The sequence below is a fragment of the Heteronotia binoei genome, chromosome 4 (genome assembly GCF_032191835.1).
Source record: "Heteronotia binoei isolate CCM8104 ecotype False Entrance Well chromosome 4, APGP_CSIRO_Hbin_v1, whole genome shotgun sequence".
Classification (NCBI taxonomy): Eukaryota; Metazoa; Chordata; class Lepidosauria; order Squamata; family Gekkonidae; genus Heteronotia; species Heteronotia binoei.
The window spans coordinates 40,811,744-40,834,795 of record NC_083226.1 but is presented as its reverse complement, the minus strand read 5'-3'; the positions used below and the strand labels follow the sequence as shown (position 1 = coordinate 40,834,795).

Below are 23,052 nucleotides of genomic sequence, written 5' to 3'. Positions count from 1 at the left end.
TAAATTGTTTCTTGTCTTTCACTATTGGGATAGTTTGAAATAAAAACATCATCCTTGGTAGAACATTCATTTTAATGGCAGATATCCTCCCCAGCATGGATATGTTTAGTTTATTCCATTTTAACATATCACCTTCTATTTTATGCCAGAGCTTTTCATAATTGTTCTTATATAAGTCAATGTTTTTCATCGTCATCTCCACACCTAAATATTTTACCTTGGAGGCAACTTCACATCCAGTGGCATTTTGTAATTCTTTCTGTTTGTTTAGTGTCAGATTCTTAGTAAGGATTTTTGATTTTTCTTTATTAATATAAAAGCCAGCTAACTCACCATACTCTTTAATTTTCTTTAACAACAAAGGGGTCACTTGTACTGAGTTCTCGTTGATGAACATCACATCGTCTGCAAAGGCTCTGTATTTTTAGGAAAAACCTTTCAACTTCAATCCCTCTATTTCACTATCTTCATCAATTTGAGTCAGCAAGACCTCTAGGGTCATTATAAACAACTATGGAGATAGAGGGCAACCTTGTCTAGTGCCTTTGCTGATCTTCAGTTGTTCAGTTAAGTCTGCATTCACACAAAGTTTTGCCTGTGGTTCTGTATATATTGCTTTAGTCATCCAGGGAAACTGATCTCTGTAGTCTTGAGATGAGGGGATCCCCAAGTCCCACCTGGAGGCTGGCATACCTACCCTCTAACAACAGTGCCTTTTCTTTATCTCATTTGGTGCGGCCCAATCGCTTGATAATGCTGGAGCGATCAGACAGGGAAAATCTGTTAGTGGCCCATCATCATAAGAATGTAAGAACATAAGAGAAGCCAATGGCCCATCCAGTCCAACACTCTGTGTCACACAGTGGCCAAAAATTTTATACACACACACACACACACACACACACTGTGGCTAATAGCCACTGATGGACCTCTGCTCCATATTTTTATCTAACCCCCTCTTGAAGCTGGCTATGCTTGTAGCTGCTACCACCTCCTGTGGCAGTGAATTCCACATGTTAATCACCCTTTGGGTGAAGAAGTACCGTATTTTTTGGACGATTAGACGCACCGGACCATAAGACGCACCTTCATCTACGTGCGCAAATGGCCATCTTCGGTGATGCGGGCGCCATTGCAGCCTTCGGGCCGCCTCGGCCGGGGGCCGCACGCAGGCGCGGGAGAAGCATGCCGGCGCCTGCGAAGTGCTGGATTTGCGGTGAGAGCGATCTCGCCGCTTGTCTCCCAGCCAGGCACGCAAGCGCGGGGCAAGCACGCCTGGCTGGGAGACAAGCGGCGAGATGGCTCCCTGCAAAGTGCTGGGTTGGCGATGGGGGCGGAGGGAGCGATCTCGCCGCTTGTCTTCCAGCCAGGCGTGCTTGCCCCGCGCTTGTGTGCCTGGCTGGGAGACAAGCGGCGAGATCGCTCCCTGCAAAGTGCTGGGTTGGCGATGGGGGCGGAGGGAGCGATCTCGCCGCTTGTCCCCCAGCCAGGCACGCAAGTACGGGGCAAGCACGCTTGGCTGGAAGACAAGCGGCGAGATCGCTCCCTCCGCCCCCATCGCCAACCCAGCACTTCGCAGGGAGCGATCTCGCCGCTTGTCTCCCATCCAGGCACGCAAGCGCGGGGGAAGCACGCCTGGCTGGGAGACAAGCAGTGAGATTGCTCCCTGCGAAGTGCTGGGTTGGCGATGGGGGCGAAGGGAGCCATCTCACCGTTTGTCTCCTGGGGGCTGCAGGCCCCTCCCCCCTCATCTTTTAGTATTCGGACCATAAGACGCAGGCACTTTCCCCCCACTTTTTTGGGGGGGGTGCGTCTTATGGTCCGAAAAATACGGTACTTCCTTTTATCCATTCTAACCCGACTGCTCAGCAATTTCATCGAATGCCCACGAGTTCTTGTATTGTCAGAAATGGAGAAAAGTACTTCTTTCTCTACTTTCTCCATCCCATGCATAATCTTGTAAACCTCTATCATGTCACCCCACAGTCAACGTTTCTCCAAGCTAAAGAGCCCCAAGCGTTTTAACCTTTCTTCATAGGGAAAGTGTTCCAACCCTTTAATCATCCTAGTTGCCTTTTTCTGGACTTGTTCCAAGGCTAAAATATCCTTATTAAGGTGCGGTGACCAGAATTGCACACAGTATTCCAAATGAGACAGCACCATCGATTTATACAGGGGCATTATGATACTGGCTGATTTGTTTTCAATTCCCTTCCTAATAATTTCCAGCATGGTGTTGGCCTTTTCTATTGCAATCGCACACTGTCTTGACATTTTCAGTGAGTCAGTCTTGGTCAGTCTCTGCCATTTCCACCCCATCAACTTATATTTGTAGCTGGGATTCTTGGCCCCAATGTGCATTACTTTGCATTTGGCCACACTGAACCTCATCTGCCACGTTGACGCCCACTCACCCAGCCTCAACAGATCCCTTTGGAGTTCCTCACAATCCTCTCTGGTTCTCACCACCCTGAACAATTTAGCGTCATCCGCAAACATGGTCACTTCACTGCTTACTCTCAACTCCAAATCATTTATGAACAAGTAAAAGAGCATGGGACCCAGTACTGAGCCCTGCGGCACTCCACTGCTTACCGTCCTCCACTGCGAAGACTGCCCATTTATACTCACTCTCTGCTTCCTATTAATTAGCCAGTTTTTGATCCACAAGAGGACCTGTCCTTTTACTCCATGACTCTCGAGCTTACTAAGGAGCCTTTGATGAGGAACTTCATCAAAAGTTTTCTGGAAGTCAAGGTAAACAATATCTATTGGGTCTCCTTTGTCCACATGTTTGTTCATCCCCTCAAAGAAATGTAACAGGTTAGTAAGGCAAGATCTTCCCTTACAGAACCCATGCTGAGTCTTCCTCAATAACTTGTGTTCATCAATGTGCCTACTCATTCTGTCCTTGATAATGGTTTCTACCAACTTTCCCAGTATTGAAGTCAGACTGACTGGTCCGTAGTTTCCCAGATCTCCTCTGGAACCTTTTTTAAAGATGGGGTGACATTTGCTAACTTCCAGTTCTCAGGAACGGAGGCAGATTTCAATGAAAGATTACATATTTTTGTCAGAAGAGCCACAAGTTCAACTTTGAGTTCTTTCAGAACTCTTGGATGTATGCCATCCGGACCTGGTGACTTATTAGTTTTTAATTCATCTATCAGTTATAGGACCTCCTCTCTTGTCACCTCAATCTGACTCAGGTCTTTCAACACCCCTTCCAAAATAAGTGGTTCTGGAGCAGGCAAACACTTCTCATCTTCCACAGTGAAGACAGAGGCAAAAAATGCATTCAGCTTCTCAGCCATTTCCCTATCCTCCTTCAGTAATCCTTTGACCCCTTGGTCATCCAAGGGCCCCACTGCCTCCCTGGCTGGTTTCCTGCTTCTAATATATTTGAAGAAATTTTTATTGTTGGTATTTTTGTTTTTTGCAATATGCTCCTCATAGTCCCTTTTTGCCTGCCTGATCACAGTCTTGCATTTGATTTGCCACATCCTGTGTTCCCTTTTATTAATCTCATTTGGACTAGCTTTCCACCTCTTAAAGGAGTCCTTCTTACCTTTTACAGCTTCCATTACTCTGTTTGTTAACCATGCAGGCCTTTTCTTATACCTGTTTGTGCCTTTCCTAAATTGTGGTATATATTTTATGTGAGCTTCTAGGATTGTAGTTTTAAATAGCCTTCAAGCTTCCCCAAGGGTTTTGACTGTATTTACCTTTCCTTTCAGTTTCCTCTTCACATGCCTCCTCATCTCAGAGAATTTACCCCTTTTAAAGTTAAACATGGTTGTGTCGGTCTTTTGGGGCAACTCTCTCTTTATACAAACGGTGAAATCAATAATATTATGGTCACTGCTCCCAAGTGGTGCAATCACTTTTACATCTCTCATCAAGTCTTGGGCATTACTTAGGACCAAATCCAGGATCGCCCCATCCCTGGTAGGTTCAGAGACCATCTGCTCCATAGCACAGTCATTGAGAGCATCTAGAAACTCAGTCTCTTTCTCTCGACCAGAACACATATTGACCCAATCAATCTGCGGGTAGTTAAAATCACCTATGACACAGTTTTTACGTCTAGCCGCTATTTTTAAGCCTTCCATCATATTATAATCGTCCTCTATCTTTTGATTTGGTGGGCGATAACAAACTCTCGTAGTTAAATTTCCTTTTGGGCCCTCTATTTCAACCCAAAGCATTTCTAGAAGGGAATCTAATTCTCTGACCTCAGTCTTACTGGACTGTACCCTCTCTGACATACGGAGCCACCCCACCTCCAACCCTTCCCTCTCCATCCTTCCGATATAACTTATATCCAGGAATCACCGTGTCCCACTGATTCTTTTCATTCCACCAAGTTTCTGAAATTCCCACAATGTCTATGTTTTCTGCCAACACTAAACATTCCAACTCACCAATTTTACTTTGAACACTTCTAGCATTTGTGTACAAATGCCAGACTTTCTGTACTGTCAAATAAGTCCAGAACTCAGTTGGGGCAGGATGGATTGCCCATGACTCATAGACCATTCCCAGCTGTTGCCATGTGGAGGTGCACTTTAAATCCAACAGGCATCCATGGCTATGTCAGATATAAATGCATGTCTGACCGCAGCCTAGGGTTTTCAAGACAAGAGATGTTCAGAGGTGGTTTGCTGTTGCTTGCCTCTGTGTAGTAACCTTGGATTTCCTTGGAAGTCCCCCATCCCAGCAATAACCAGGGCCGACCCTGCTTAGCTTCTGAGGCATGACAATATTGGGCAAGCCTGGGACATGCAGTCGACAATGCCCAGGATGAGCCACCTAGCTTTGGTACTCCATAAAACTCACAATGAGAATCAGGTCTGTCACACTATGAGTTTGCTTGTCTTCCATGAACTTGTACTGTGGCTCCATCTATGTCAGTCAGCCGGACTACTTATCGTTACAAGTTATTTCCATGTCGCCTTGGATGTTTTCTATTTTCCCTCAGAGAAGATAACACTGGCTCCGGATTAAAATACCATTGTTCATCAAAACCATCATAAATAAGTAGATGATGGCTTCTCTCTGACCTTAATTTGCATGAAACTCAAATCATACCAAATGAGGAGGTGTTTTTATTTGTTTTTAAAGACTTCAAGGAAACCATTCTCCCCTCACCCCCACACCAGACAATTTCTAGGCCCCTTTCCTCCTTTGTCATCACCAGACAAAATACGACAACAAGAGTTGTTTGCATGGCAGCACCTGGTTTCCATTTGGAAATGACATGAGATGTTCTGATTCTGTGCTCAGCATTTAATGAAAACCATGTGTCTATAAATGGGAGCAGTGCTGAGCTGGGGTCTAAGATCCTCTGAATATTCCTAATTAAATTGTGGAAACCACTCTACTCACCTCCTCCCCCAACATTTCAAAGCATCAATGCTATTAAAGCACCCCTCCCCCCCAAAAAAAAAAGTTGGCATGGAATGAAGACAAACTTCCCTTCAGAAAAAAAAAAAGATTGCCCTGATAAAGTGACACATTCCCCTGGCTACAGACACATCAAGCATGGCTACTTATTTTAACTAGAGAACATTTATATCAAAATAGGCAGCTCAGTAGCATATCTGTAAGAGAGGGTAACACAAGCAAGTTATTTCCAGAAGTTCTGATGACCTATTTGCCACAAATATTACTCCAAAAATGAAAATTGTCACAAAATATCTGAAGAAGTTCAAGGCAAACCAAACAGAATTGCAATAAATGACTCAAGGAATTTTCCTTGCATCTCCACCCTTTTGATTTCAAAGAGAGTGAAATTCAAAAGTGATTTTGATTTCAAAATTCCTAATGAGGTGCTAGCTAGAACAACTTCCCAGGCATTTCTCAACGTGGGTTGTGTGCACATCCCTGGTGACCAGATTCCTCTTACAGAACTTCTGAAGTGTGAAACTTCAGAGTAGAACTGCTGGTGATGTTCACCTGGAGGGAAAACATCAAAGCAAATTGGAAAATTCTTTGCTTGAAGCAAACATTGAAGGGATTTAGAGGAGCAAAAACAAACAGCCTGAGTACAGTCAAAAAGGGAGAGAGAAAAACACAACCCGGCATGATAAAGGTAACAAAAAAAAACTGGCATAAAGAAAAAGAAGGTAAAAAATAATGATGCATATTGTACCAAATATCATATATAATTTAATAATACATTCACAAGTGCTAAAATACCATTTAAAAACAGCAGTCCTATGGTTCAGCATATAAGTACCTAATTCCAAAATAGGGTTGCCATGTCCAATTCAAGAAATATCTGAGGACTTTGGGGGTGGAGCCAGGAGACTTTGGGGGTAGAGCCAGGAGACATTGGGGGCGGAGCCAGGAACAAGGGTGTGGCAAACATAATTGAACTCCAAGGGAGTTCTGGCCATCACATTTAAAGGGACAGCACACCTTTTTAAATGTCTTCCTTCCATAGGAAATAATGAAGGATAGGGGCACCTTCTTTTGGGGCTCATAGAATTGGACCCCCTGGTCCAATCATTTTGAAACTCGGGGGGTAATTTGGGGAGAGGCACTAAATACTATACTGAAAATTTGGTGCCTCTACCTCAAAAAACAGCTCCCCCCGAAACCTCCAGATCAATTCCCCATTATACCCTATGAGAATCGATCTCCACATAGGGAATAATTAAGTACTAAGCAGACGTTTCCCTCCTGCCCCCCCGCCCCCATTTCTGGCGACTCTGATGCGAGGGATTGGTCTCTCTACTCACAAGTTGCTGCCAACTTCTTCAAAGTAACACAGACACATCATCCCAAGAGGAAGCCTTTCAATCGGAGACTGAAGCCTCTGGAGGTGGAAAGTCACATGGTGGCTGTGGTGGTGAGGCTTCCCCCACCTGCCAGCCAGCTGACCTGGGGCAGGAAGGAGCCTGGGAAAGCAGAAGAACCCCCACTGGGACCTGGGGATTGGCAGCCTATTCCAAAATAAAGACAAATGTCTATTTACATAAATACAGGCTTAAAAGTGCATATTGTATCCATATCCAAGAACCAATACCAAAGGTGTTTTGGCACTAGGCCTTCCTCAGTGGTATAATTAAAATTGGGCATTCCAGTAATTTAACAAAGACATATGGGCCTTGGTCACACTGAAATGTTCACCTATAGCGTAACTGGTATCAAATATTCTTATCCAATGTTGGCAACTCATCAAGATATAAAATTTCTTTTGCCCATGGATCTTCTTAGATCCAGTCTGAAATGCTCAAGGTTCCAGTAGAGTGCTCAAGTACAACTAGAAAAGAATCAGCTTTGAGAATTTCAGATTGTGCCTAATAAGAATGTAGGGTTGCCAGGTCTGTGTTGGGAAATACCTAAATTATTTGAGGGTCAATCTGGGATAGGGATGCCAATCCCCAGATGGGGGCAGGGGATCCCCTGGACTGGAGGCCCTCCCACCTGCTTTAGGGTCATCAGAAAGCAAGGGGGGGATGTCTGCTGGGCACTCCGTTATTCCCTATGGAGACCGATTCTCATAGGATATAATGGAGAATTGATCTGGGGGGATCTGGGGGGGCATTTTTTGAGTTAGAGGCACCATATTTGCAGCATAGCATCTGATGACTCTCCTCAAAACACCCTCCAGGTTTCAAAAAGATTTGACCAGGGGTCCAATTCTTTGAGCCACAAAAGAAGGTGCCCCTATCCTTCATTATTTCCAATGGAGGGAAGGCATTTAAAAGGTGTGCAATCTCTTCAGATTTGATGGCTAGAACTCCCTTTGAAGTTCAGTCATGCTTGTCACAACCTTACTCCTGGCTCCACCCCCAATGTCTCCTGACTCCACCTCCAAAGTCCCCAGATATTTCTTGAATTAGACTTGGCAACCCTAATCTGGGAGAGGGTACAATGCCATAGAGTCCATCCTTCAAATCAACCATTTTCTCCAGGGGAGCTGAGCTCTGCCAGTTGGAGATCAGTTGTAAAAGCGGGAGATCTCCAGGCCTCACCTGGAGGCTGGCAACCCTAAAATTATTTAATTATATATTATATTTTGTACATTTGCACTACATGCGTAGTTTTTTGTTGTTGTTACTCTCTTTTCCCTTTGTTCCAACCTTTTTTGTCACCTAGCTGCCCCGAGCCTCCCAAACTGCTGAGATTAAAAGTGATACAGGAAGAATTTGAACAGGGGCTCTGTCTCACAGTGCACAACTTCGATCAATAATCTGTACCAGTTCTTAAGAGAATGTCACATTTACACATAAGAACATAAGAAAAACCCTGCTGGATCAGACCTGTGGTCCATCTAATTGAGTATCTGTTTTCACAGTAACTAAAACAGTTGTCATGGAGAGCCAATAAGCAGGATATAAAGGCCAAGGCCCTCTCCTGATGTTGCCTTCTAGCACTGCTATTCAGAGGTTTTATGCCTCTGTATACAGAGATTGCTGTAACTCACTGTGACTAGCACCAGTGATGGACTTCTCTTCCATGAATCTCATTCCCTCTTAAAGCCATCTATGCTCATGGCCCTCACAATGTTCCACTGTTGGAAAGTGCATTGAAAGTGGATTCAAAGTTCATTATTTTGTGGGGATGCAGGGGTATAGGGTTGCCAGATTCAGGTTGGGAAACTCCTGGAGATTTGAGTATGGAGGCTGGGGCAGATTAGGGTTCCCAGGTCCGATTTAAGAAATGTCTGGGACTTTGGGGATGGAGCCACAAGACTTAGGGGGTGGAGCCACAAGCAAGGATGTAACAAGCACGATTGAATTCCAAAGGGAGTTCTGGCAATCACATTTAAAAGGACCGCATGTCTTTTAAATCATCGACAGACAGGGACCTCAATGAGGTACGGTGCCATAGAGTCCACCCTCCAAAGTATCCATTTTCTCCAGGGAACCTGATCTCTTTCAACTGAAGATGAGCTGTGATTCTGGAGGCTGGCATCCCTACTCCCTGCCCCCCCCCCCCCCCAGGCTTCATTTGCCAAATTCCACCTTCCCCAAGCTCCAGAAATCTCCCAACCCAAAGCTGGCTTACTTCTAGAAGCAGGTTTAGAAACCGCTGTATATTTTAGTTGCTATTCATGTTAATGTTGTTTTAAGCCACTCATTCTATTAGCCTCTCAGCAGACACAGAAATATTACATACCTCAGGGGTTCTTCCTCATTTTTCTGCAAGTGAAAATCAGACCTTACTCTACTGCAGCCAAACCTAGAGTTTGTGTGGCACCTTAAAAAGACTAATGGATTTATTCCACCAGAAGATTTCATAAGTCACAACTCACATGTTCAGATGCATGAAGTGTTTACATTAAATTGGTAGAAATATGAATAAAGAAACAAACAGAAGAAAGGACAGGAAAATTATTGCAAAGGCCTGAAGGCCCAAGATGTAGGAGTGTTGACTTTACACTGCAGAGCTGCCAGATGAAAATGCTGCACCAGCTACACAACTGTATATAGACACTCCAATGATCCCTCTTAAAGGGTTTGTAAAGGAAGGATGAACGGGATAAGACCCATGAGGCACCTGGCACAGAAAAGCATTAAGTAAACAATGATCACACATCTCTCTCACCAAAGGCATGGGACACCTAATTAGCCTGCATTTCATTAATCAGGTCTTGGCTTCTCTCCAGCTGGCCTCCTCCAGTTACTGTTTGTTTGTGGAAGGATTACAGAGTCTCAGTTTATTTCTCTCAGTATTCTGGAATGAAGCAAAGAAGAGGTAGAATTCCCATTGCCTGAGTCACTTTAAATTAGACAAAATAAACCTTCCTTGCAGGAGCATTCGTAGGGGAACGATTCAATGCTGACCAGGGTTAGCAGATTATCTAACTGGCCTGTCCTATACCCTTAAATTCCAAATATTTGTTTGGATTTGCTGTACTTTTCATAATATGATGACGAGCAAGCAGTTCAGTTTCTACCAGCGATGAATCTACTTCATTCACCCATCTTGCCTTCCCTGTGTAATTTGGTTCCCTTCGACTAGGCTTTAGAATATAAACTCACGCTTGACAGCCTTGATCATGTGGTGTTCCAAAGGATAGCCATGTTGCTCTCAAGTACAACAGCTAGATTCAAGTCCATTAGCACCTTAGAGACCAGCAGGATATGAAGGGTACAAGTTTTCAACAATTAAAACTCCCTTCCTCATAGAGTTAGTGTGGCTCCCCTAGGATCTAAATCCTCACATAGACCAAATGCTTTCTGGATGACCCTGGGCCAGGCCAGCCCATCACTCTTAGGCCACCAATTTCACAAGGTTGTTATGAAGATAAAATGGAGGTCATGTATGTGACTTCCTAAAAGGACAGGTAGGATAAAAATGCCATAGATATATTCTATTTTTCTTTTGCTTGGATTAGTCAATAAAAAGCCATATATACTAATATAAGCAATGCAGGAACGTGAAGTTTATCCTCAACACTGGCCTCACTGGGGGCTAGTGAAGGGCAGGCCATTCTCTCACCCTGTAGGGATGCCAGTTTGCAGGTGGGACCTGGGGATCCCTTGGAATTACAACTCATCTGCAGACTACAGAGATCTGTTCCCTTGGAGAAAAAGGATGCTTGGGGTTGGGGGTTGGGGGTGGACTTTATCACATTGTACCCCAGTGAGGTCCCTGTCCTCCACCTCCGAATTCCCAACAGGAATTTCCCCAGTGGCCTTTATGGCTAATTTACCCCTGCCATCCCCCTGCAAAAAAGAGAAATTTGGAACTGTCACTCCTGTTGAGCAGCTGAAGACCAAATTATGAAAGGCTAATAATAACAATAATAATAATAATAATGACAGTTTCCTATAGCTAGAGAAGCAGAAGCGGAGAGGATGAGAATCTAAACAGAACACTGTGTTGGAGAAGGGGAGCTTTAACCCTCTCTCTGCATTGTTCTAGTTTTTATTATGCAGATTGCCATCCAGGATATTTTCTATACTAGGAGGAAGTCATGTAGATCTATATAATTCCTGTATGTTCCCTGACAGGGCAAATAGTGTTTTGTCTTTAAACAGCAGGGTCCTGAAGCTGACTAAGAATCCTCTTGGAAGCTGGAACAGGTTCATCATCCTCAATCTGGGGTTTTCTGGGCCTACTCACTAGTTGACAGTCACATTCTGGCTCATGCACACAGGTTGAATCAGAAAGGCTTTCTACTCTGCCTAGGGCTTAAATACTCACGTGAAAGAGCTCTGCCCATTTCTGGGCCTCTTTCTCCCTGCATTAAATCTCTATCCTGCAGGGAACTAAATGTGTGGGGGCTATAATCCATCTTGGTGTCAGGAACATGAGCTAAATCTGGCATTTCTTCTCCATTGGGTTGCATCCTTGTGACCTATCATCACTGGTAATCCTGCTGGGATGGAGAGGTGCTGATGGTCTGTGTGCTACAGGGCTCAAACTCCCTGCCACACTGCCCAACTGCTTTCAAACTGTGGTGGGTCGGACCCTCAGATCTGAACAGATTTAGAAACAGAATCTGTATGGCATAATCCTTAGGTTGCCATCTCATAGTGGCATCTTTATTGTTTATTGATTGCAAATTGTATGTTTTTAAAGTTTTTAATGCAATTAATCAGGGCTTTTTTTGTAGCAGGAAACCCTTTGCATATTAGGATACACCCCCCTGAGGTAGCCAGTCCTCAGAGAGCTTACAGTAGGCCCTGTACTAAGAGCCCTGTAAACACTTGGAGGATTGGCTACATCAGGGGTGTATGTTCTAATATACAAAGGAGTTCCTGCTAAAAAAAGAAAATCCCTGATTATAATCTTATGCTGTAACCCACCCTGAGCCCGTTCATGGGGATGGCATGAAAGAAATTAAATAAATAATAAGGGTGAGGGATGGGTGCCTCAGGGTCTGATGCAATGACAGTATCTTTTGGTGCAAGTCCCTTGGCTAACATTTCATAATCCTGGGCTCTGGGTTGAGGTGGCAGATGTGTGTGTGTGTGTGTGTGTGTGTGTGTGTCCCTTGGTTCTTTTCTCCCTTGGTCCATTTTGGTTCTGTCCCTTGGTCCATTTTGGTTCTGCGTGCAGCCCTGCCCAGCAAAGGTGTTTTTTCCCCACAAGAAAAAAAGGTTAATCCCACCCCCCACCACCCGCAGACACACACACCTTAGGGTTGCCAGGTCTCCCCTGGCCACTGGCAGGGGATGAAGAGTAGAGTTGCCAGCTCCAGATTTAGAAATTCCTGGAAATTTGGGGGTAGAACTGGGGAGGACAGGGACTTCAGTGGGATACAATCCCAAAGAATCCACCCTCCAAAGCAGCCATTTCATCTATCATCCATCTATCCATCTATCCATCTATCTAATCAGATTAATATTCTGCCCTCCCCTGATGAGCTCAGGGTGGCTAACAACTAATAAAAACAACATAAAATATTAAAGCCAAAATATACAATAAATTCACTTCCATTATATAGTCATTAAAAGTCCAAGGTGCACGTTGATGTTCTAGTTATTCTGATGTTTCTTGTTTCAGTTATGTTAGTTCAGTGAGATTGTCAGTGCTGTGGAATAATAGCTACCTTCCCTTAACCTTTAAAAGCAAGTTTGAACAGTTTGGTCTTACAGGCCCTGCGGACTGTGGCAGGTCCCGCAGGGCCCTGATGTTTTCGGGGAGGACATTCCACAGAGAGGGGCTATTACTGAGAACACTCTGGTGGTCGACAATTGAGCTTCTTGAGAAGATTTTGAGATCCTGAACATAGTGCTTTCTGGGGTACGTATGGGGAGAGGCGGTTCCAAAGGCAGACGGGTCCCAGGCTATATAGGGCTTTAAAGGTTATGACCAGCACATTGAAGCGAATCTGGAATGCCACAGGCAACCAGTGTAACGTTTCCAGCACAGGTTGAATGTGTTCCCATACAGGTAGCTCCATCAGCAACCTGGCTGTTGCATCTTGCACCAGTTGCAGCCTCCGGATTTGAGTCAAGGACAGCCCCATGTAGAGAGTGTTACAGTCGTCTAATCTCGAGGTGACCATCACATGGATCGCTGTTGACAAGTCATCATGCTCCAGGTATAGAGCCAGCTGCCTTATCCGCCTAAGGTGGTAAAATGCGGATTTGGCAGTGGCTGCTACCTGAGCCTCCATAGTTAGCAAAGGCTCCAGGAGCACCCCTAAGTTCTTGACCTTTGGAGGTGGAACCATAGGTGTCCCATCAAAGACTGGCAGAGGGATCTCTCTACACAGACTGCCACAACCTAGGCACAGGACCTCTGTCTTCACTGGATTCATTTTCAATCAACTCTGTCTGAGCCATTTCACTATGGCTTGCAATGCCAGGTCCATATCTTCCAGGGCGCAGCTGGACTGGCCTCCCATCAATAGATAGAGCTGGGTGTCATCCGCATACTGGTGATAACTCAGTCCATATCTCTGGGCAAGGGGGAGCATGTAGATGTTAAACAGCATCGGGGAGAGAACTGCCCCCTGAGGTACAACACATACAAGTGGGTGCCTCTGGGACGATTGCTCCCTTATAGCCTGTTAGGGAAACTGCTCTCAAAATGAGATTGGGGAATTAGATTGAGAGACAGCTGGCCCTCTAGGAATCTTTTATTATCTGTGTATACCAGGCTCAACCGTTCAGATAGTCAATGCTCAATAAAGGACTCTAATTTAGTAAAACCAATTGTAATTTATTCAGAATAATAGTTCTTTCATACCAGGTAAAAATACAAAACACTCACACATTCACACAGGTCTAGGAAACACAGATAGATTGATAGGGGAACATATATGGGTAGACAAACAGGGTCATATTTACCATCGTAGTCTTCCAGGAAGGTTTCCAATGGCGACTTAAGAGGACAGGGGAAATGGACCCAACACTGTGGCCAGAATTGGGGATGGATCTAGACAGCGGGTAATAGGGGTTGCTGAATAGAAAGCACACATGAGTGGAGTTGGGTCAGAGGTTAAATAGGCTCCCTCAGACCCTCAGGGGCTGGGAGGTCTTGGGGAGGAGCAGGGGGAGGCTCTGCGATGACCAAGAAGGCTGGACATCCCTTGCTGACACCTAATTGGATGCCAGTTTTGACCAATGAACTTCACCTTAGTCTGGTGAAGCTGGAAATTTCCAAGCTGCAATGCTGCCTGGGGCGGCTCCAAGGTATTAGACTAGGGTGAGAATGGAAATGGCTGGATACTTAAGGTTAAATGGGATTATCTGGGAAGGTGACAATAGGGAATCAAATGCTGGCCTAGGTACCACCCGGGTTAGACAAAAGACTTGATGAAGACAGGAGATGTCCTTCCTCTTATCTCATCTTCTGCTGGACAAGAGTTATTGTTCTGGTATTGCTGAGCAATTAGGATCAACAGTGGAGCTATTAATCCATTCATGAGTTGCTTGCAGGCTCAGGGTATGTACGTGTGACTTTCCCACTAAGAAGGAATGAGTTCAGCCTGGTGGGGTATGCTTGGGTCAGGAAAGCAAGATGGATTCTGCTGTTGTTAGCTTTAGGTCCATGGAGCCAGGCTGGAAACATGGTGGCCTGGCTTCTTCCACTGCAGTGGCCAAGACTGGGCACACAAGGAGCAGCTGGAGCATGTCTGTAGTTCTGGCTAACACTCTTCAGAGACGTAGAATGCAAAGCTGAGGCTTATGGTATCCACATAAGCCTTAGAAACTGCAAGCAAAGTCCACTTCTTAGAGCAGAGGTGTGAGAGTCAAATCTCCAGGCACCCTGGCAACCATGCTGGTGGTCATGATGTTCACATGTATGAAAAGTAGGGGGCTTTTCCTCACAAGCCACTAGGGGAACTCATCTCTGTTGTCTACAGCTAAGCTTTAATTCCAGGAGATCTCCAGGCCCAACCTGAAGGCTGGCATCCCTATCTTCCATTATCTCAGTCATGAATATCCAGTTTATGCTTCATTTGGCCCTGACTCTACCTCTTGGAAGTACAAGATTATAAGTGTCCTGGGATCCCTACAAGTATTAACCTAGACTTCCCAGCCTGTATGTACTACAGGACTCATTCTACCAATCTTTAAGGTGCATCAATCACAGCAACTTAATTTCTCAAGGGCCGATGCAAAATAATCCCCAATAATGAACTCCAGCATTCATGAAAATCAGTGCAGCTTTCCTTTGTGTCATTTTCCATGGAGTTGGCTGATCTCCCCATTGGCTCCAGAAAGGGTTTCCAAAGTTTAACCTGAAGTAATAATTCCCTCTATTACTGTTTGTACCCTAGGTTGCTTTAAAAAAAAAAATCTACCCTTTGATCTGCAAGCCTGCACATAATTGAAAGCTAATCTGTTTCACAAACTGGAAATCTTTGCAACCTGAAGCCTTGGCTGAGCTTGCCAAATGTAGCCTGCCTGGCACTGGGACAATCACAAAACAAAAAGTCTGCCCCTCACTGGCATTCTCCCACCCTTTCCTCCAAGACTTCACCCCTCTAGCACCTCCCCACCCAATTACTAGAAGTTAAAAACCAGAAGGCAAGAAAGTAACTTTAGATTGAAATGCAATTTCTTGGAAAGCCAAAGGCACTCAGCAAGGCTGGCTGTGATCCAGCTGGGGACTCACAAAGCTGCCAGTGTTTTCTCTTCCAGGAAAGCTGGAACTGGGCTCTGAATGCACCGCTGTTCCCTCCATCTTTGGGTGTCATCAAGCTGACATTTATAGTGCTCAGCTGCCATAGACATGGTGGGCTGTTGTGTGTTTTCCATGGCATGTTGAGAACAGGAGGAAACAGCCGCAAATGGCCAAGCGTGATCTTTTTGTCTTGGAAAATAAATAATCTCCTTAGTTCACTAAAGCAAGGTCTGGATTTTCATTTGTATCACAGTTCAGAACCATGTACATGGTTCTTCCATTCAAATATTATCATCACATCCACTCTGTGAGGTAGCCTATTCTGAGAGTCAGAGGGACCTGAGTTCAATCCCAGTGGAAGCTGGGTTCAGGTAGCCAGCTCAAGGTTGACTCAGCCTTCCATCCTTCTGAGGTCAGTAAAAATGAGTACCCAGCTTGCTGGGGGTAAAATGTAGATGACTGGGGAAGACAATGACAAACCACCCCATAAAAAGTCTGCCGTGAAAACGTCATGATGCGACATCACCCCAGAGTCAGAAATGACAGGTATTTGCACAGGGGACTGACTACCTTTTACCTTTAGGAATTTGAATTCAGGTTTTGCCAGTCCAGCACTCTAATTACTATATCACACTGGCTCATGAAATTTTTCCTTCCTATAAAGCTATACTGTGTGCTATGAATGTAGCTGGGAGCAACAGTGAAGTTTGTACAAATGCACCCATCTCACTTATTTAAATCATAACATGACTGACTGTGATCTCTTTGATAGATATGGCCATTCTTAATTTGATTTTGTTGTTCTCTCCACTGAAATGGCCATGCAAAATGAAATAATCCTTTCTTGGAACATCTCTTCAGATCATGTCTAAATAGAGTTTCTAGATCCTACCTGGCTGCTGGCAGGGGGATCCTGGGTCCTTTCTGGGGTCTTCTGTTGCATGTGCTTTGTGTGCATGGTACAATGACATCACTCAGAAGTGACATCATCAAGTTGCCCATGTTGGGGGATGATGCTCTAGTTTTTGGGCAAAACTCTATGGTTTTTAGCCAATTTTACCATAGAGTTTTGCCCAAAAATGATATAATCCCCCAACATCAGCAACATGATTACATAACTTCTGGGTGAAGTTATCACATTACCTTTTGGGCCAGTTGGAGGCAGAATTTCCCCAGCTGGTCAGTGGTGGGGAAGCACCCCACAAAAGAGGGAGTTCCCTCCCCACCCCATCAGGGTCTGGAGACCTCCTGCTGTTATAGCTAATCTCCAGGTGACAGAGAGATGGAGAAAATGACCACTTTGGAAGGTGGACTCTATGACATTATACCCCACTGTAGTACCTCCCCTCCCCCACACCTCTTTCTCAAGCGCCACCCCCAATCTCCAAGTATCTCCCAACTCAGAGCCGGCAACCCTAACTCCCACAATGCCTTTGTGTTTTAGAGTTTCTCCTTTGCCTCAATGGTTTTCTATCACTTCAGCGTCTTAAGCATGGCCTTGCTATAGTGGCTATCGGGGAGGATTGGGAAGTGGGGTGAGCCTGAAAAAGGGCTCCTGCTCCAGCTGCCTGGCCTGCCCCCTCCACCAAGGAGGAAGGAAGAGCATGCTTGTCAAGGCTCAATAATCCTGTGCCTGTAGGAATGCCAGCCTCAAGGTGGGACCTAGGGATCCCCCAGAATTACAGCTGATCTGCAGACTTGAAGAAAATGGCTACTTTGGAGGTTGGACTCTGTGACATTGTACCTCACTGAGGCCCCTGTCCTCCCCGGACCCCACCCCCAAATCTCCAGGGGTTTCTTTTCTTGGATCTGGCAACTCAACACACACATCCAACTCCTGTTGGATATTGTAACTAAATGCGCAAAAGGATCTGGGAGGGAAAGGGTTAAGAGAATTTTCTCATTCAGATACACTTGGCAGTTGGCCCCACCCTCTCATTGGTTAGATGTTGAGTCTCTTTGGCCATTGATTGCCCTCTGTTTTATCTACACAGGACCTCTCTTTTTCTATCTTTTACATGAGCTTGGAGCTACAGCAAGTTAGCCTTTTGGAAATTAATCCATTCACAATAAATTGAATGTACCCACATGAATATGTCATGTAAGATGCACTTCCATTTTTGTTAGTGAAATTTCTTTCTCTTGTTACCATTGGAATCAGATCATCTTTGTAATTTTTTGAACAGCATTTTTCCCTCAACCAGAAAACAGAGAAGTGGGATACTGTGGCTTCTGTGCTTCTGAGCCGCTTTGCGGGGAGGGCGGGGTAGAAATAAAAAAAATTTATTATAAAGCATTTTTTTAAATATATATAACCCAATAATCCCGTGCCAATGGTCAAGGAGTACCTGGCAATCCTATGTGCTTGGCCAAGCCACAAGGCCAAACATGTTGAGACTGGGCCTGATTCCTCCCTTGCCGGGCCAAGTGGGTGTGTCCCTCACAGCTGCAAAGGGAGAAGGGTGTGCCCTGGAAAGGCCATGTCCTTTGCTGTGGTGGGCAGGGCAAATCCTAGCCCAGCACCTGCTTTTGTGCATGTCCAGCTCACAGCAGTGGGGCCTTGTGCATGTCCTTCTATTTGGGCTGGGGTGGTCCCAGAATGGGGGGTGGCCCCTAGGCTGTAGTGCAAGGACATTGACTCACTGGGATTTTCCCCTTTGTCCTTAATGGCCAATCTATTCCTGCTGGCTACTGGATTCTCTGAAAGCTATTGGCCTTGTGCCTCAAATACCACCCAAGCAAAACATGTAATAATAAATGCCCAGAAATGCAACATTGATTGTGCCTTTCATGCTAGAATAAACTTCAAAGGAACTCTCCAGGAGGCAATCAGAAAGTTCAAGCACTAGGATCTGCTTCTTTGTAACCAGGGTGGGTCTCACATGCTTGAAGCTGATCGTTTCATCACCAGCTAATTGGGCTCTCTCTTGACCTTCCTGCTTGTAATTTGCTGGATTGGCCAAATTAGACTAACCAAGAGGTTCCTCTCATGGAACATTCTGTCACTCATGTTCATTTTCAGCTGCTTCGACAGGTACATTCACTTTAAAACAAAGTGAGTTGTTGCTGCCAATTCTGCATCTATGAATGACAATTTTGTATCATTCATAGCAGTGCTATACCAGAAGGAAGCTGCATTTGGCAAATATTTTTACTCTCCATGCAGCAAGTTTAAATGATTTTTTGCATCCCTTTTTACAAAAGGATGGGTATTAGGGGAAGAAAAGAAAAAGATACCTTCATTGCCAAGGTAACTGGGCAACCTGGTTGCACAAAGTTAACTGGAATGTGAATGGGGATAAATATTTGGATGTATATCTGAAAGGACATCCTCATCTATATGCAGCCCTAACTAGTTAGGCACATGAACACAATGGGAGCTACATCAGTGCAAAAGCCTTGCTGTATATCACTCAAAGGCAATGAGTGCCAGTTTATGGCAAAACAGGGGGCACAGGTTTAGTTGTCTGCACAAGGATTTGTGCACACTTTCTCCCTTCAGAATCTGGGGTTATGAAAGTGTTTCACTTTCCCTTACACACCATCCGTGATATAATCATGCACACTTTGTGATCCCTGATTGGCTAGGATTATATAGTGAAGAAAGCTTTCAAGTAAAAACCCTGATCTGGATAGCCCAAGCAAGCCTGATCTCATCAAATCTCAGAAGCTAAGCAGGGTTGACTCTGACAAGTACTTGGATGGGAGGCCACCTTGGAATATAGGAGCCAGAGGCAGGGGGCAGGTTTTACTCAGCCACCTCTTTTACTATCCTCCATGCCCCCAGTAGGGGTCATTCACCAGAGGTCACCATGACTTCCAGGCACACTCGCAGACACAGATGAAAATACAAAAAATAACCCCCAATAAACCTTTCAAATAAAGAAAAGTGCACTGAAGCAAGTGAAAACTGGAAAACATTGGTTGAATACAGTCACAGCAAAGTGCATGAAAAATCGATAAGGTAGGGATAATGTAGGGCAAACCACTTCTGAATTCTCTTGCATTGAAAATTCTATGGGGTCACTGTACACCAGCTCTATTTTGTTATGGTCAACCACAAGAGTGATTAACATGTGGAATTCACTGCCACAGGAGGTGGTGGCAGCTACACCAGCTTCAAGAGGGGATTGGATAAAAATATGGAGCAGAGGTCCATCAGTGGCTATTAGCCACAGTGTGTGTGTGTTTTGGCTACTATGTGATACAGAGTGTTGGACTGGATGAGCCATTGGCCTGATCCAACATGGCTTCTCTTATGTTCTTAAGGGATCCTTTGCTTCCACTCCCAAATTGCAACTTTTGAGCTGAAAATCAAACCTCACACACACACACATACAAACCTGGTACAGCATATCTAGTGAATACTAACATATCAGTGTAGCAAATAGTTGGCAAGCTGAGCTGCAGAATAAGATAGGTATGGAAGAGTCAAAGCTTAATTCTGAAAACAAGTGACCAGGACTCAAGGGACTTGAAGTTAACCCCTCTTTTATTATAATGATAGAATCAAAAATTCTGTTAATGTTCAAGAGCACTAACAGCTTGCTACAATTATTCAGAAAGACATGATGCACATTTGGGTGTCTGGAAATCCAATTCATTCTGAGCCTCAAGGGTGGATAGTACTGATCACCATATAATGAACAGATGCAGAATTAACACTGCTCTCCTAAAGTCATTCTGGAACTGTTTAGGATGGGAACTAAAGTCCCTGCATTGGTATCATTAGGAGATATAGTGGTGTAGCTGAAGCCATGCCAATGTAACATCAACGCAGTGCAACAAAGCAAGAGTCAAGTTGCACCTTTAAGACCAACAAAGTTTTATTCAGAATGTAAACTTTCATGTGCTAAAAACACACTACATCAGACAAAAGTATGTAATGGCAAACAGTCCTAAATATAGAGAAAGTGGGCAGTGAGTTAGTATGCAGAGTCATGGAAATGTTTTTTAGCAGATTAAAAGAGTCACAAATTGGGGTTTGGTGTTTGTTAGTTTATGTTAACTGGGCTGAAAAAACAACTATTAATTTGGAATAGCAGATTGATGTCCATGTACTAACTCCATTATGTATCCTGAGTGTGAAGAGCAATAAATGAGTCTGTTGTAATGTTAGCTTGGGTTTAAAATAAGGGCATAAGTTTCTCAAGGGCATTTTTTGTAGAAAAAGCCCAGCAGGAACTTATTTGCATATTAGACCACACACCCTGATGTCACCATTGTTTCACACAGGGCTTTTTTAATAGAAAAAGCCCAGTAGGAACTCATTTACATATTAGGCCACACCCCCTGATGACAAGCCAGCCGGAACTGCATTCCTGTGCTCTCCTGCTCAAAAAAGCCTGGGTTTCTCAGAGGTTTGATTTAAACATGTAACACACATATAAACATAATTCCAATTTGCCATTAGAAAAAAGAATACATTAAAATATAGTGGAAGATGGGTTAGTATATGTAACGAGATAAACAGCAGGTAGCCCTGTTTAAGTATGTCAACACAAAAACATTATTCTGATACACTATTCTAAAAGAGAAATACATTGGAATACTGTGGATATATAGCTATGCAGTGAAAGTGGGTTTAGTGTATGTAATGAGATAAAAACCCAATATCCCTGTTCATTTCTGGGGAGGTGTTAGTTCCAAGTTTCATAATAATTTGAGATAAAAATTGGCAGCCAGTGCAGTTGGCATAGCACTGGCTGAATGTGCGCCAGCACAGGCGATGCTGTCAGCAAGTGCACCACCTCATACTGCGTTAGCTGCAGTTTCTGGGTCAGGTTCAAGGGCAGCCCCATGTAGAGTGGGTTACAGTAATCCAACCTAGAAGTAATTATTGCATGGATCACATGGATCAGTATAAGTCCTGGGAGGTGTGGCAGGGAACCAGTTGCCTGACCAGCAGAAGGTGATAAAAGGCTGACCTGGCAACAGTTGTGAACTGGGCCGCCATCAAAAGTGAGACATCCAGGATCACCCCAAGGCTCCTCACACTAATGGAAATAACTATCATTCTGATTTCCTAATATGACTAACTTCAATTGTAATCCTAAAGAATATTTTTTTATAAAGATCAGTTACCTGAATCCAATTCTGCCTCTTTCCTCCCTTGGTCCACAGTTCAGCCCAGAATGATGTTGCTGCTGCTATGAAGCAGAAGTAAGACTGCAGTTCAAGTAGGGGTGTTCACTAACTCAAGATTAAAATAAGAGTGTTTGAGAAATAGGGAGAGCCCATAAAAATCTGTGATGGTACTAGCCAAAGGGTTATTGTATAAGTTTGGGGTTCCTAGCATGTCCCAACCTAAAAGCCCTGCCATCCATCAGGTTTATATCTCCCCCGGTGAAAATATAGTCAGGCAGTTGTGTGTTCTGCATGACCTGCAAATACCCTTTCTATATGACTGCAGAGCTGCAGGATTTGGAACAAGGGAACTATTGTCCTCCCTCACTGGATGAACCTTACCCAGTAGAATATGGAGCCATGCCTCAATGAGTGCCAGACTTTTTTGTTTTTTAAATCAGTTTAAAAATAAAAGTGTTTCATAACTTTCCAGCTCCTTTGGCATTTTTAAAGGTGGTTTAGGCTAGTTCCAAAAAGCTAATGCATCAGGTACTTCCCTAGTTGGACTCTTTTGATTCTGTCATCCACGGCTGAGATATTGCTGAAGTTTGTGATCCACAATTAAGGCTGCCCACTGGCCAAGGGGGGAAAGTCCTTTCCCTTTAATGGAGGCAGAAATGGGCAGCTGAAGCTTTTCAGAGTGCAGAGCTAACTCACATCACCCAAGAAATGTAGCTGATCAAACTGATATTAGAAGGAAAGATAGAGGGATCAGTTGAAAACTTGGCAGCCTTGTCCACAATGTGTGGTGATTGAATGTGTACATTTTTTACCTCACCCTTCCTTCCAAGAGCTATGGGCAGCATACGCGGTTTTTTCCTCTTCCATTTTACCTTTGTTGTGGGCTGGGGGCAGTCAGGAGCAAAGTCCAAGTCCAGTCTGGGGTTGAGCCAGGAAGTTCTACCTGAAGCCGAATCAGGTAGCCAAGTTGAGGAGCCGAAGCCAGAGAATTCAATCAGGAGTACAAGAGTTGGGGCAGATGTGAGGCAACTTGTTGCTTCCACAAGGAGCCCAGCCCCAATCAGGGAGGCTAAATGGGCCTCTGACAATGTTCCCATTAGCTCATGGTGAAGCTTCTGTCAAAACTCAGGACTCAATGACTGCCTCTCTTGCAGGTGTGCGTTTCTCTGATGGGTTGCTAAGTCTCAATGGAGTTGCTCCCTCAGCTGAGCTGCCTGCGGTGGGTGAGTCTGATGAGCTTCCTGCTTGCAGCTGTGCCTCTTTCCTGTGCTGCTGAGCCAGGTGTGGGGAATGCTGACTCAGGTGGCAGCAAGCTGGCAGCTTCAGGAGCATTAGAGGGACTAATCAGACTTGGGCACCCTGGTATAGATTCCTGCACAATTTCACATTGAACCTGGTCCTTCACCCTTAATTGTCTTA

At 44.5% G+C, this 23,052-nt stretch overlaps 1 long non-coding RNA gene across 1 annotated transcript in view; it reads right to left on the bottom strand.

Moving 5' to 3' along the window:
• LOC132569947 (uncharacterized) overlaps positions 1-22,677 on the bottom strand; it is a 35,453-nt gene extending 12,776 nt beyond the window's left edge. Inside the window, exon 1 of the long non-coding RNA XR_009555298.1 lies at positions 22,506-22,677. This is a non-coding gene — a long non-coding RNA (uncharacterized LOC132569947). The remainder of the gene's footprint in view (positions 1-22,505) is intronic.
• Between the last annotated feature and the right edge of the window lie 375 nt (positions 22,678-23,052).